Raw genomic sequence first — 12293 nt, 5'->3', positions numbered from 1 at the left:
AAGTAATAAACGCTAATGGAGGAAAGAAAACAAGGATGGTAAAACGATAATGGAGGAAAGAAATGTTATCGATGATGATATATTTACTAAGTGAAAACCAACCGAGTATGTTTACTAAGTTAAAACGACATATTTTAAAGCTTTAGTACCTAAGCTTAGGTGGGGCTGTAATGTATATTCCCTAGCCCCTATATATATATATATATATATATATATATATATATATATATATATATATATATATATATATATATATAGTGAGAGAGAGAGAGAGAAGTGAATATACATTACAGTCTCACCTAAGTTTAGATACTAAACCCTCGTTAGGGAAGATCCCTTTGTGTGTGTGTGTGTATATATATATATATATATATATATATATATATATATATATATATATATATATATATATATATATATATATATATATATATATATATATATATATTAAACTATGGATCCAACCCTCTTCTACAACTCTATTACATTTATAAAAGGAAATTACTTCACTTTCTATAAATGGAAGGCACTTTTCCATTATAGGTAGATAGTAGATAATAATTAGAGAAACAAGAAAAAAGTGCGATGAAAATGTACGGTTTTCACGGCTAATTTGAACTACATAAGTGTAAGAGATTTAACATACTAGGAACTTTAGAGAAAACATTCTCCATTGAAAACAATAGTTAAGTTCTACTTTGGGAATGTACGTATTTTCCAGAAATCAACTGCAAAATCACTCGCATTAAAATTACAAATATACAAGAAAAACGTTCTACCTTTTACCTTACTCAGATTAAAATAAATAGTAAGAATACAACATCTGGGACATCTTTAGGCAGCTTGTTAACATAATTATAAAACCATTTCTTGTCCTCCTTTGACATGGTTTTTTGGTCAACCAAATCTCCTCTGCATGGAAGAACCCATAAGTCTTCTGAGTTGACTCTCTTCAAGCTAGCATGACAAAAAGGGCAGGATTCCTATAAAGATCTTAAAATTTTAACCTAAAAAATAAGAAATGGGAAACATGTTTGTAAAGCAATTGATGCCACATTGCATAACAGCTGGGCACAAAACCATCTTGGTGCAGGCTCTAAGCAGATACCACATGCATCTTCTCTTTCCGTATCAAGATCTGTATTTTTTGTGTTATTTTTTCTATTGTCTTTCTAATTGGTTGAATATCACCTTCATTGACTTCTAGCTCCAATGAGTGGTTTGTTAATAGACGTTTGAGGGGTGGCAGCATCGTCAGAAATTTTCTTTGAGTTACGTTTTTGTTTTATAAATCAATAAAAAAATAGTTTGGTGTCTAACGTTTATGCAAAAAAGTTATTCTCCTAACAATCCTGACCCACTGTAAATCTAGTATACAACATCTTGCTCGCAAGCAGACGCTGATTGACCAAAAGCATCATGTCAAATTTACATCAGGTGAATCTAATATGATGTAACCCTATGGAGTTCAATCCACACCGAAATTGAAACTCTCACACAATTAAAAGTCAAACTCAAATCATTGACCATTTTTTCAAGTTCACAGATTTTTGATATTTGCATACCGTAAAACTCTCTAATGGTCGCCTTTCTCCCAAACGAAGTAAGTTTTGGTTTTCCATCTGGCAATACCTGAAAGAGAAACTGATGTTATGGTGACTTGCCAACATGGAAATGATATACAGATTTTGTTTAATTGTTTGCTTGGTTATTTACAATACTAATCGCGTGTACAACCATATAACAAAAGTTTAAACAGGTCTGAAGGAAACATGAACATGGGAAATCCATCCATTATAGTAAAAATGATAAAATGTGTGCCGTGTCACTGTAAGCCAACTCCATTTGGAGACAAGCACCACTTTTATCCCTCGGAATAGAAGCTACCTTGCAAACAAAAAGATTGGAAACACATATTGAGATATTGAATTTTGGTCAAACTGCTTCATTTACATGATTTAGAGTTTAGACAACCACTTGATTAGTTGTTCCTCTCCCCCCCCCCCCCCCCCCCCCACACACACACACACACACAAAAAAAAAAAAAGGTTAGAAATGTAAAGATGTTGACTTTTGGTCAAATAGTGAATTTATAGATGATGCATGATGACATATTGGCATGCATGAATTACTCAAATTTAATGAAAAAGGAGCTTCTATGTTAAATGATACGAGCAGTAAACTCATTAACCAATTTAAAAGCTTTTAACCTTCGCCAATTTAACTACGTGCATGTTAATTTGTCAATTTTATAATTCAATCCCTTCGTTTGACCACCAATGTGAAACTATAGAAACAAAGGAAAAAGTACAAGCAAAGAATTTCCCTGATTATGTCAAATGTACATATTGGATATGCAGCGATGATTGAAGCCAAAACTCAAAAAAGACTCATACCGAGAAAATGGAATGTAGCACACGATTTCTGGTATGCATTTTATTCAAGTATATTTCTCATTTTGACTTGGGACTCGACGAGTTGGTGGTCCAACTCGTCGAGTAGAAGCGGATTGGACACGGGAGTTAAGTGAGTGACTCGACGAGTCGGCGTCCGGACTCGACGAGTCCGCACTGTCTGGACAAAACCCTAATATAAGGGGTTTGCACCCTATTTAAACGTCTCATTCAGCCACCCTTCGTCCCTATTGCTTCCAGAACCCTCCATATCGACCATAATTGTGTGTGTGTGTGAAGATCTAAAGGCTTTTTAGTGATCTTGGTGGCTTGTGATCAAATGAATGAAGGAAAGGCTTGAGGAAACAAGAAGAGGCTAGAGCAATTCGAGTGTCACACCCCCAAACCAAGGATAGCGGAAACGTCCGGGGGTGGAGGACTTCATGTATAGTATCATAACAATGACAATAGTGATGAAAGTAAACACAACCAACATATATATATATATATATATATATATATATATATATATATATATATATAATTGAAAGAGTTACATCATTGTATGCATTACATGTTTCAAAATCAATTACTATATGTTGACAAAATATGAAATGTTTGACGCCTTAACGTCCCATCCTCAAAATGCACTTGATATTCCTGTTTAGTGATTTCCTGAGAATACAAGTTGTTAGAAAGAGTGTCAACACAAAGGTTGGTGAGTTCACAAGCTTTTGTATACAATTATGAAAAATCTTGTTTAGCAAATGTACGGTTGTTTCTAGAAAATTCCAATCTCTTCCTTAAAAAAAATGTGTAATGTAGTCTTATATCCAAAGACCGAAACATATAAGCAACCTTCCTTATTTACAGAAAATAATATGAGTTTAATTCAACATAAACGCGTATGATGTTAATGAGTTTTCCGTAAATTCTTATGTTTGTTAATACTTTCTGTGAGTTATTATAACCATACTATGACCTAGTTGGCCTGAAAACGACGTTCTTCAGGCGTCGGAATTGTTATGACATTTGTCACCTCAGACCTGTCGGTCTAGCTGTTGCATGCAGCTCGGGTGTGGGTTTGTCAAACCCAATATAGATCTATATACAACTATCACGCTCTCCCTCCAGGAGACTTTGGTTACAATACAGGACTTATAAGCAATGTGAAGCGAATGTCTCACAAAGTCATTAACGAATTTACATGTAGCGTAATGAAAGTTCCCTTTTGTATAAATGTACCCATTTGAAGTATATGTATTATGTAATGTATCATAAACTATACATATTATAGTTTATCAAAATAAGGGTAGTAGTAGTAATATACATAAACTATACTTAACATAGTTAAATCAAACGTTTGTATGTATTGGATGTACTTGATCATAACACCTTGTTATTTCTATGCTTTATCTAGCAAAATCCATTTATTAACTGATATATATATATATATATATATATATATATATATATATATATATATATATATTAAGACACAAATGTCCTATATTGTAATAACACATAATCACATAATGATTTATACCTTGCTCAACATGTTACAAGGTGAAATGAAATTGATAGTGTTTTTCTGTTGATAACATTTTCTGTAACTGTTATTAGAAAATTTGTAGAAAAATCATAAAATGTCCACACTAAGTTCCGTAAATTCTGAGAGTTTGGAAAATGAGTCTAGTTTCTTCCTAAATTTTCCCATAATTTTTAGTGACTTCTAACTTGTGTGAACAATTCCATGATCACAGACTGGTCCGGATTGATGTTTAAAATGATGGACAGTTTGTAAAAATCACCATAATTTGTAGAAAAATTGTATGGAGATGTGCAAGTAGTCATTTTAAAGCTAAAACCTTGAACTACATGCACCTAAAACAGTTTTGAAAACTAAAATGTTTAAGTTGTCCAAAACTGTCCGTGAATGAGGTGTAACTTTTCTAATTAAAGCTGTTAGAAGAAATTTGTTATGTTCTTGATGATTTAACTTGTATTTTCTCCCTTAAAACTTAAGAAAATATGAAATTGTTGGGGTATGAACTCACCTTGAGTGATGTCATGGGATTGATGTTGAAGGAGAGAAGTGTTCAACTCAAGAACACTTGAAGGATCACTTTGAAGATTCAAGGATCTAGCATAATTAATGATGGATTTGTGCAAATAATCAATGATTTGTGTAAATGAAGTGTAATAATCATAATAAGGGTGATGAAACCTACCAATAATGAGAGAAAGTTTGAAGATCGGCCCTTAAATCTCGAATTTGGAGTGGGGGAATTTGAGAGAAAAGTGATGCTTGATACTTGAAGAAAATGGGGAAAATGTGTGAAGTGAAGAGTGAAAGAAGGTTCTCCAGCTCTTTTTGGACGTGAGTTGCTGGGAAAATGAGTGGCGTAAGGCCTTGAGGTGACTAGGAGTGGGGTGGAGTACAAGAATTGGTCAAAGGAATGGGTATGGGGTGGTGGTTTGTGTCAAATATTATGGCAAGATCCACACTGCACCCCAAAATCCCACTTAAAAGATTTTATTCTCAAATAAATATTTTTATGAAAATATGCCCAAATTATGATTATTTAGGGTCTTATAAGTTAAAAAATGATTGCTGGAGAAACTACCGCGTTAAAATAATTAGAAACGGACTTAAAATGAAGGAATGATCGAAAACCGGGTGAAAAAGGGGTGAAATCCGAAGTTCAGGCGAAATCTTAGTCATCAGCAGCCTAAAACCGAACAGTGGGTGCGGATCCGGGGGAGGAAGCTGCGGTCCGAGGGTCCTGTCGCGGGCGTGGCTGTGGCTCGCTGCTGTGGCTCGCACGCTGCGGTTCCAACCCAAGAGGGTCCGACCTCTAAGAGGCTTCGGCCCTAGGGGAGGTTTCGGGTCCTTTGGGGTATTTTACCCGTTCTAACCTCGCTTTAAGCGATTTTTGACACGGTTAAGGGTCGGGACGGCTCAAATGATCAACATAACTCCAAAGGGGTTTTGAGAGAGATTTGGGAGAGATTTCACATTCTTGGAGAGATTTTAGATAGAGAGAGATAGAGTGAAATCGGTTGAGAGAGGTTTCGTGTGTGACACTTGTGAGTGTCCGGCTTCGCAACTCAAGGTCCGTAAACCCCGTTAAGCCATGATTTAGTGTCGTACACACTCCCGATGAGCGTGAAATGGCATGTTATCTCTTTGTCTCTGAGTTCAGCATTTCTAAGGCTACGGAAATCAAACACACAAATTTCCAACTGATGATTTCTCATTAAAATTGCGCAATGAATAGTAATTACATAACGTGGACCCTAATACACAAGGGTTAATCGGGTCGATCGGTTTGACTTGTTGACTTTGACTTGATTTGAAATTGACGATTGTCACATCATTCCCCCGTTAGAGGGAATTTCGTCCCGAAATTTAAACTCTGACTGGGACATTAAGGGTTTGGGAAGAGATGCGGGTATTTTTGTTTCATTTGATCTTCGCGTTCCCAGGTGAACTCAGGTCCTCGTTTCGCGTTCCAATGAACCTTCACTATGGGAATGCGACTTTGTTTCGTTCTTTTGATCTCCCAATCCATGATCTCGACTGGTTCCTCCACGAAGTGGAGGTTTTCGTTAACTTAGATTTCGTCGAGTGGTATTACGAGTGTCTCGTTAGACAGACACTTCTTTAGGTTCGACACGTGAAATGTGGGATGTACCTTGTCGAGTTCTTGAGGTAATCGAAGTTTGTATGCCACTGGTCCAATCCTGGCAAGGATTTCGAATGGACCAATGTACCTTGGGTTTAGTTTCCCACGCTTGCTGAAACGTATCATTCCTTTCCAAGGGGAAACTTTTAGTAGTACTCGATCACCAACCTGGAATTCCAAAGGTTTGCGTCGCTTATCTGCGTAACTCTTTTGCCGATCTTGGGAGGCCTTCAGCCTTTCTCGAATTCGAACAATCTTTTCTATGGTCTCCCTTATGATTTCAGGACCAGTAAGGGTGCTATTAGGGACTTGCCCCCTAGCTAGCTGAGTATCCCCCACTTCGGCCCAACACAGGGGTGATCTGCACTTGCGACCATAGAGAGCTTCGAACGGAGCGTCTTTTATGCTAGTGTGATAGCTGTTATTATAGGAGAATTCAATAAGCGGTAAATGAGTATCCCATGCTTTACCAAAGTCTATCACACAGGCTCTCAACATGCCTTCCAACGTCTGGATGGTTCTTTCGCTTTGCCCGTCGGTTTGTGGATGGTAGGCCGTACTCATGTCAAGCCTAGTTCCCAGAGATCTCTGTAGGGACTGCCAGAACCGCGAGGTGAGTCTACTATCTCGGTCAGAGATAATGGATATTGGTACACCATGCAGTCACACGATCTCCTTGATGTACATCCTGGTTAACTTCTCCATCTTGTCTGTTTCTTTTATCGGTAAGAAGTACGCGAACTTGGTCAATCTATCTACGATAACCCATATGGTATCAAGCCCACCCAATGTCTTAGGCAGCTTGGTTATGAAGTCCATGGTTATCCGCTCCCACTTCCACTCGGGTATATCCGGCTGCTGAAGTAGTCCTGATGGCTTCTAATATTCTACTTTGACCTTGGCGCAAGTCAGACACTTGCTCACATAAGTAGCAATTTCAACCTTCATGTTTGGCCACCAGTATAACTTTTTGAGGTGTAGATACATCTTATCTGACCCAGGATGGATGGAGTATCGAGTCTTGTGTGCTTCATTCGTTACAACGTCTCAGAACCCATCGAACTTCGGTGTCCAGATTCGGTCCATGAGATAGCGAGCTCCATCATCCTTGACTTCCAAGTTCTTATCCATTCCTCTTAATGCCTCGTTTGCCACGTTTTCTGGTTTCAAGGCTTCTAGCTTAGCATCTTTGATCTGCGTGGCCAGGTGGGAATGGATGGTTATGGTTAAAAATTTTACTCAGCGGCCCAAATATTCTTTCCTACTTAGGGCATCGACCACTACATTGGCCTTGCCCGGGTGGTAGCGAATTTCACATTCGTAGTCATTCAGCAGCTCTACCCATCTTCTTTGCCGCATGTTAAGTTCTTTCTGATTGAGAATATGCTGAAGACTTTTGTGATCAGTGAAGATGGTGCACTTGGTGCCGTAGAGGTAGTGCCTCCAGATCTTTAAGGCGAACACAACTGCTCCCAGCTCAAGGTCGTGGGTGGTATAATTAACTTTGTGTGTCTTAAGTTGCCTTGATGCGTAAGCGATGACTTTCCCTCTCTGCATGAGCACGCATCCGAGGCCTTGCTTTGAGGCATCACAATATACCACGAAGCCATCGGTTCCTTCTGGAAGAGACAAAACAGGTGCGCTACATAGGGCTTGTTTTAACGTCTGGAAAGCGGCTTCTTGTTTATCTTCCCACTTAAATACCACACCTTTCTGAGTCAAGGTGGTGAGTGGTTTGGCGATCTTGGAGAAGTTTTGTATGAATCTTCGGATGTAGTCGGCGAGCCCTAAAAATTGTCGAACTTCTGTCGGAGTTGTAGGTGCTGACCAGTTTTCGATAGCATTGATTTTAGAGGGATCCACATGTATCCCCTTTTCGCTGACCACATGGCCAAGAAAATTCACTTCTCTGATCCAGAATTCGCACTTAGAAAATTTGGCATAAAGCTTCTCCGCCCTTAGTGTTTCCAAGATTAGCCGAAGATGTTGACGGTGCTCTTCCTCGCTTCGGGAGTAGATTAAAATATCGTCGATGAATATGATCACAAATTTGTCTAAGTAGGGTCGGCACACTCGATTCATCAGGTCTATGAATACCGCCGGTGCGTTCGTTAACCCGAAGGGTATTACTATAAATTCGTAGTGCCCGTAGCGAGTTCTGAACGCAGTCTTGGGAATATCCTCTTCTTGAACTCGTAGTTGATGATAACCCGACCTCAGGTCAATTTTTGAAAATAGCTTGCTCCTTGGAGTTGGTCGAAGAGGTCATCGATTCGGGGTAGGGGATATCAGTTTTTGATAGTGAGTTTGTTTAGCTCCCGATAGTCTATGCACATGCGAAAAGATCTGTCCTTCTTCTTTACAAACAGGACCGGTGCTCCTCAAGGCGAGAAGCTTGGCCTGATGAACCCTTTGCTCAACAGTTCATTCAACTGGCTGGACAATTCTTGCATTTCTGCCAGTGTTAAGCGGTATGGTGCTTTAGCGACGGGGGTAGCTCCTGGAATTAAGTCGATCCGGAATTCGACTTGTCGTGCGAGGGGTACACCTGGAAGATCTTCGGGGAATACATCGGGGTAGTTACACACCTTGGGAATGTCGTTGATGTCCTTCACCTCTTGTTTCGTATCTACTACGTGGGCTAAAAATGTGTGGTATTCCTTTCGGAGATACTTTTGGGCCTTGACGCAAGAGATGATTTGCAAATTTGAACTGGGTTTGTCGCTATAGATGAAGAGGGTTTCGCCATTTGGCAGATTAAGGTGAACGGCCCTTTCGTAACATAGAATGTCGGCACGATGGGAACTTAACCAATCCATACCAATGATTATATCGAAACATTTTATTGTGACTGGCATCAGGTCTATTTTAAACGAATGGTTGTCTAGAGTGAGGGTACACCCTGAGTAGATATCATTAGTGCGCTCTTCTTTCCCATTTGCCATTTCTACTACGTACGTATCTTTTAATGAATGAGGGGTTTGTTTTAGAAATTGTTTGAATTGATAGCTCACAAAACTCCTCTATGCTCCACTATCAAATAGTATGCATGCATATGTGTTATTGAGGAGAAACGTACCGGTAACCATTGTGGGATCCGTGACTGCTTGCCTATGTCCTATTGCCAGGACTCTCCCTACACCACCGGCATTAGGAGCTTGTGCTTTGGGGAAATTTCTTTTGAAGTGTCCTGCTTCTCCACATCCGTAGCAGGTTTGGCTTGCCCCTGCATTAGCAACTTGGTTGATTGGTCGTGCTGGCACTTTACAGAAACGAGCGGTATGCCCCTTCCTGTCGCAGTTTTTGCAGTGCATTTCCCGGCAAGCACCATTGTGGTGGTAGTTGCATTTGTTGCACTTAGGGAGATTTCCAGCGTACTGTTTCGGTGGCGCTGGAGTGGTAGCAGTAGTGGTTGCACGGACAGCAACAGTCTATTGCTTCTTGGCGGGGTCCTGCGTCAGTTGTTTCTTTTTATTGTTCCAGAACTTCCTCTTGTTGTTCCCTCCTTTTGTTTGGTCGGTGGTGGCGACCACAGTGCCACGGCTAGCCCGGTGATCGATAAGCTGTTGTGCTAATTCCTTGGCACTTTCAAAGGTAGTGGGTTTTGAGGCCAGTATGCTGTCTTGAATCTTGAATGACAGCCCCCAGAGATATCGCTCCACCTTCTTCTCCTCTGGAGTGACCATTGCTGGACAGAGGAGTGCTAGGTCATTGAAGCGAGCAGTATAAGTTTCAAGATCCGTGCCCGACATTATGAGGTTCCAGAGTTCTTCTTCGAGTTTTTGTATTTCACCCCTCGGGCAATACTCCTTTAACATCAACGCTTTTAAGTTTTCCCAGCCTATGGAGTTAGCCACTGCAGGAGTAAGTGACTTAACTCGGCCGTTCCACCAAGTAAGAGCTTTTCCGGTGAAAGTGAATGCCGCATACTTGACCTTGCTCGCTTCGGGACAAGCACAGATTTTGAAGACGGCTTTGGTCCTTTCGAACCATTGCATCAGCGCGATGACGCCCCCGCTTCCATTGAAAGGATCGGGTTTTCCATTCGTGAAGTCTTTGTAAGAACACTCCTTAGTACGCCCTGTGCTGTCCCCATGATTCGAGTTAGTATTCCTGGATCTAGAACCGCCGGAACCATTTGTACCCATTTGCGACATTTTTGCCGCCACGGCTGCTATTACTGCAGCCTAAAACATCACAGGATCAAACTCCGGAGGTGGTGGCGGAGGGGGTGGTGCTGTGTTGCCGGAATGTCTTGGTCTTTTCCTTGGTGGCATGGTTCTGTCATAAATTTTAAAAAAAAATGACCAGTCGGTAAGACTTCAATAGTAATAAAGATGTCAAGTGCTACTTGTTTTATCTCAATTGTATTATACCCAACTTTATTGCATTAACAAGTAATTCATAGAAAAGTTTATGCAATTAAACTTATGAATTTAATAATGGTGACTCAAACGGAGTCATGCGTTGGGTTCCGTGTCTGACTCGTTCCTAAGATTCGTTCGATGTGTCTTAGTTATGCGTAATTAAAATTTTAATAAACTGTTGATACTAATGAGTTTACCCTAAGTCCACAACCAAACAAGGAACAAGTCCTAAGGCGGACTCATCATTTCTAGGTCGATTACAGTTTTAATTACACATAACAACGAGGTACACTTAAAATCTTAGAATTATCAGTTGTAAATTGTTTGTAATACCACATAGTAAATCTCATGTCAACATTCAATGAAGTAAAATGCATGCCAAAACCATAGATAGCTTTTTAATACATATTGTTTTGAGGAAGTTTGACCTCATAAGGGTCTACATTACATCAACGCAAAAGATAGTTTGAACAGCACAAAAAGCCCTTTGAATAGTGTAAACAATACTCACGGCGGGTGGCATCTGGTCCATGGTGGCTTTGAGATGAGGTCGAGGCTCCCTGAAGCTCCGCAATTCGGCATTCGGCTGCGATCACTCTCTCCTCGAGAGCTGCGTGCCTCTCCTGGTACTCCCTTACCTCCGCTCGAGCAGTGGTGAGGTCCTTGATGAGTTGGTCCACTGGATAGAAGTCCCTCTCCAAATCCTTGGTGTGGGCATCGGTGGCTGCCGTAATAGCGCTGAGATTTCGAACCTGGTATGCCATTTCCCTACTCTGGTTCCCCAAGTTCGTGATGTGTTGGACCATAACGGGGAGGGCTCTGTCAGCCGGTCCCCCATGGCTGAGGTCATAGTAACCACGTTGGTCGCCATATGGTGACGGCTGGCACTATTGTCGGCTCCACCTTTCGATTATTGTTGCCCAACGGGGCTCATGCCCGTTGTGCCCCCAACGGTTTGCAAGTACCCTCGTGATGTAAGGGGGGTTGAAAACTTCTGGCTCTTCTTCACTTTCATCCTCGTCCATTTCTATTTCGACGTCTTCTTCTTCCTCTTCTTCTTCTTCTTCGGGTTCTTCTTCGGGATCTTCTTCGATTGGTTCTTCGGGCTCTTCTTCGATCCAGCCGGGATTTCCCTGATTGGGAAAGTACGGGTCTCCTGGTAGGTGAAATCCTGCCATGGCGTCTGCACGAGAAAGGGGGGGGGGGTAAGAAGCACATAATGGATATTAATAATACTACGCTATAGCAATATACAAATACTCCTATAGTATTTTAAATGTTTAGATTTGGTTCTTAGAGCGTTCCTTGCAGAGTGGAGTTAGTGTTGGTGATTTGTTATCATCAATGTTATTTAAGTGTAATAGGGATTACTTTGTTGACTAAAATGATCTTGATAAATATTAAACAAGTAAGGAAGGTGTGGAGTACACACTTGTTTAAGTTTGATCAAGTATTAAAGTATACTGTCATTTAGGGGCGAAGCCCCTGAACGAACGGGGGTCTGGGGGCAGCACCCCTGGGAGCGGGGTCCAAGGGGCAGAGCCCCTTGCTGGGGTGTATTGCTATATTAAAAATGCATCAGAAAATCCAAATTTTGAATATTTGACCCGGTTTTGACTTTGAATTAATCTTTATACAAAACCCGGATTTATGACAGTTTTTACTGTTGAGAAAAATTGTTATATGACAGTTTTGACAGTTTTTCGGATAAGACAGGTTTATAACCAATTTTAGTCATTTTTTCTGGTACTCACGAAATTACACCATCTCAATCTCTCTTTCTTTTCTCTCTGATTTTATCTGAGTCTTATCCAATTGAGATTTGGGAGTACCACCCAAATACT

At 40.4% G+C, this 12293-nt stretch overlaps 1 pseudogene; it reads right to left on the bottom strand.

The window, feature by feature from the left end:
• Positions 1–791: 791 nt before the first annotated feature.
• The window catches only part of LOC122195675 (E3 ubiquitin-protein ligase AIRP2-like), a 28952-nt pseudogene continuing 17450 nt past the window's right edge, over positions 792–12293 (bottom strand).

The sequence above is a fragment of the Lactuca sativa genome, chromosome 1 (assembly GCF_002870075.4).
Source record: "Lactuca sativa cultivar Salinas chromosome 1, Lsat_Salinas_v11, whole genome shotgun sequence".
Taxonomy (NCBI): Eukaryota; Viridiplantae; Streptophyta; class Magnoliopsida; order Asterales; family Asteraceae; genus Lactuca; species Lactuca sativa.
Note: the sequence above shows the minus strand (reverse complement) of the source record. Positions and strands in the feature narration are given on the sequence as shown.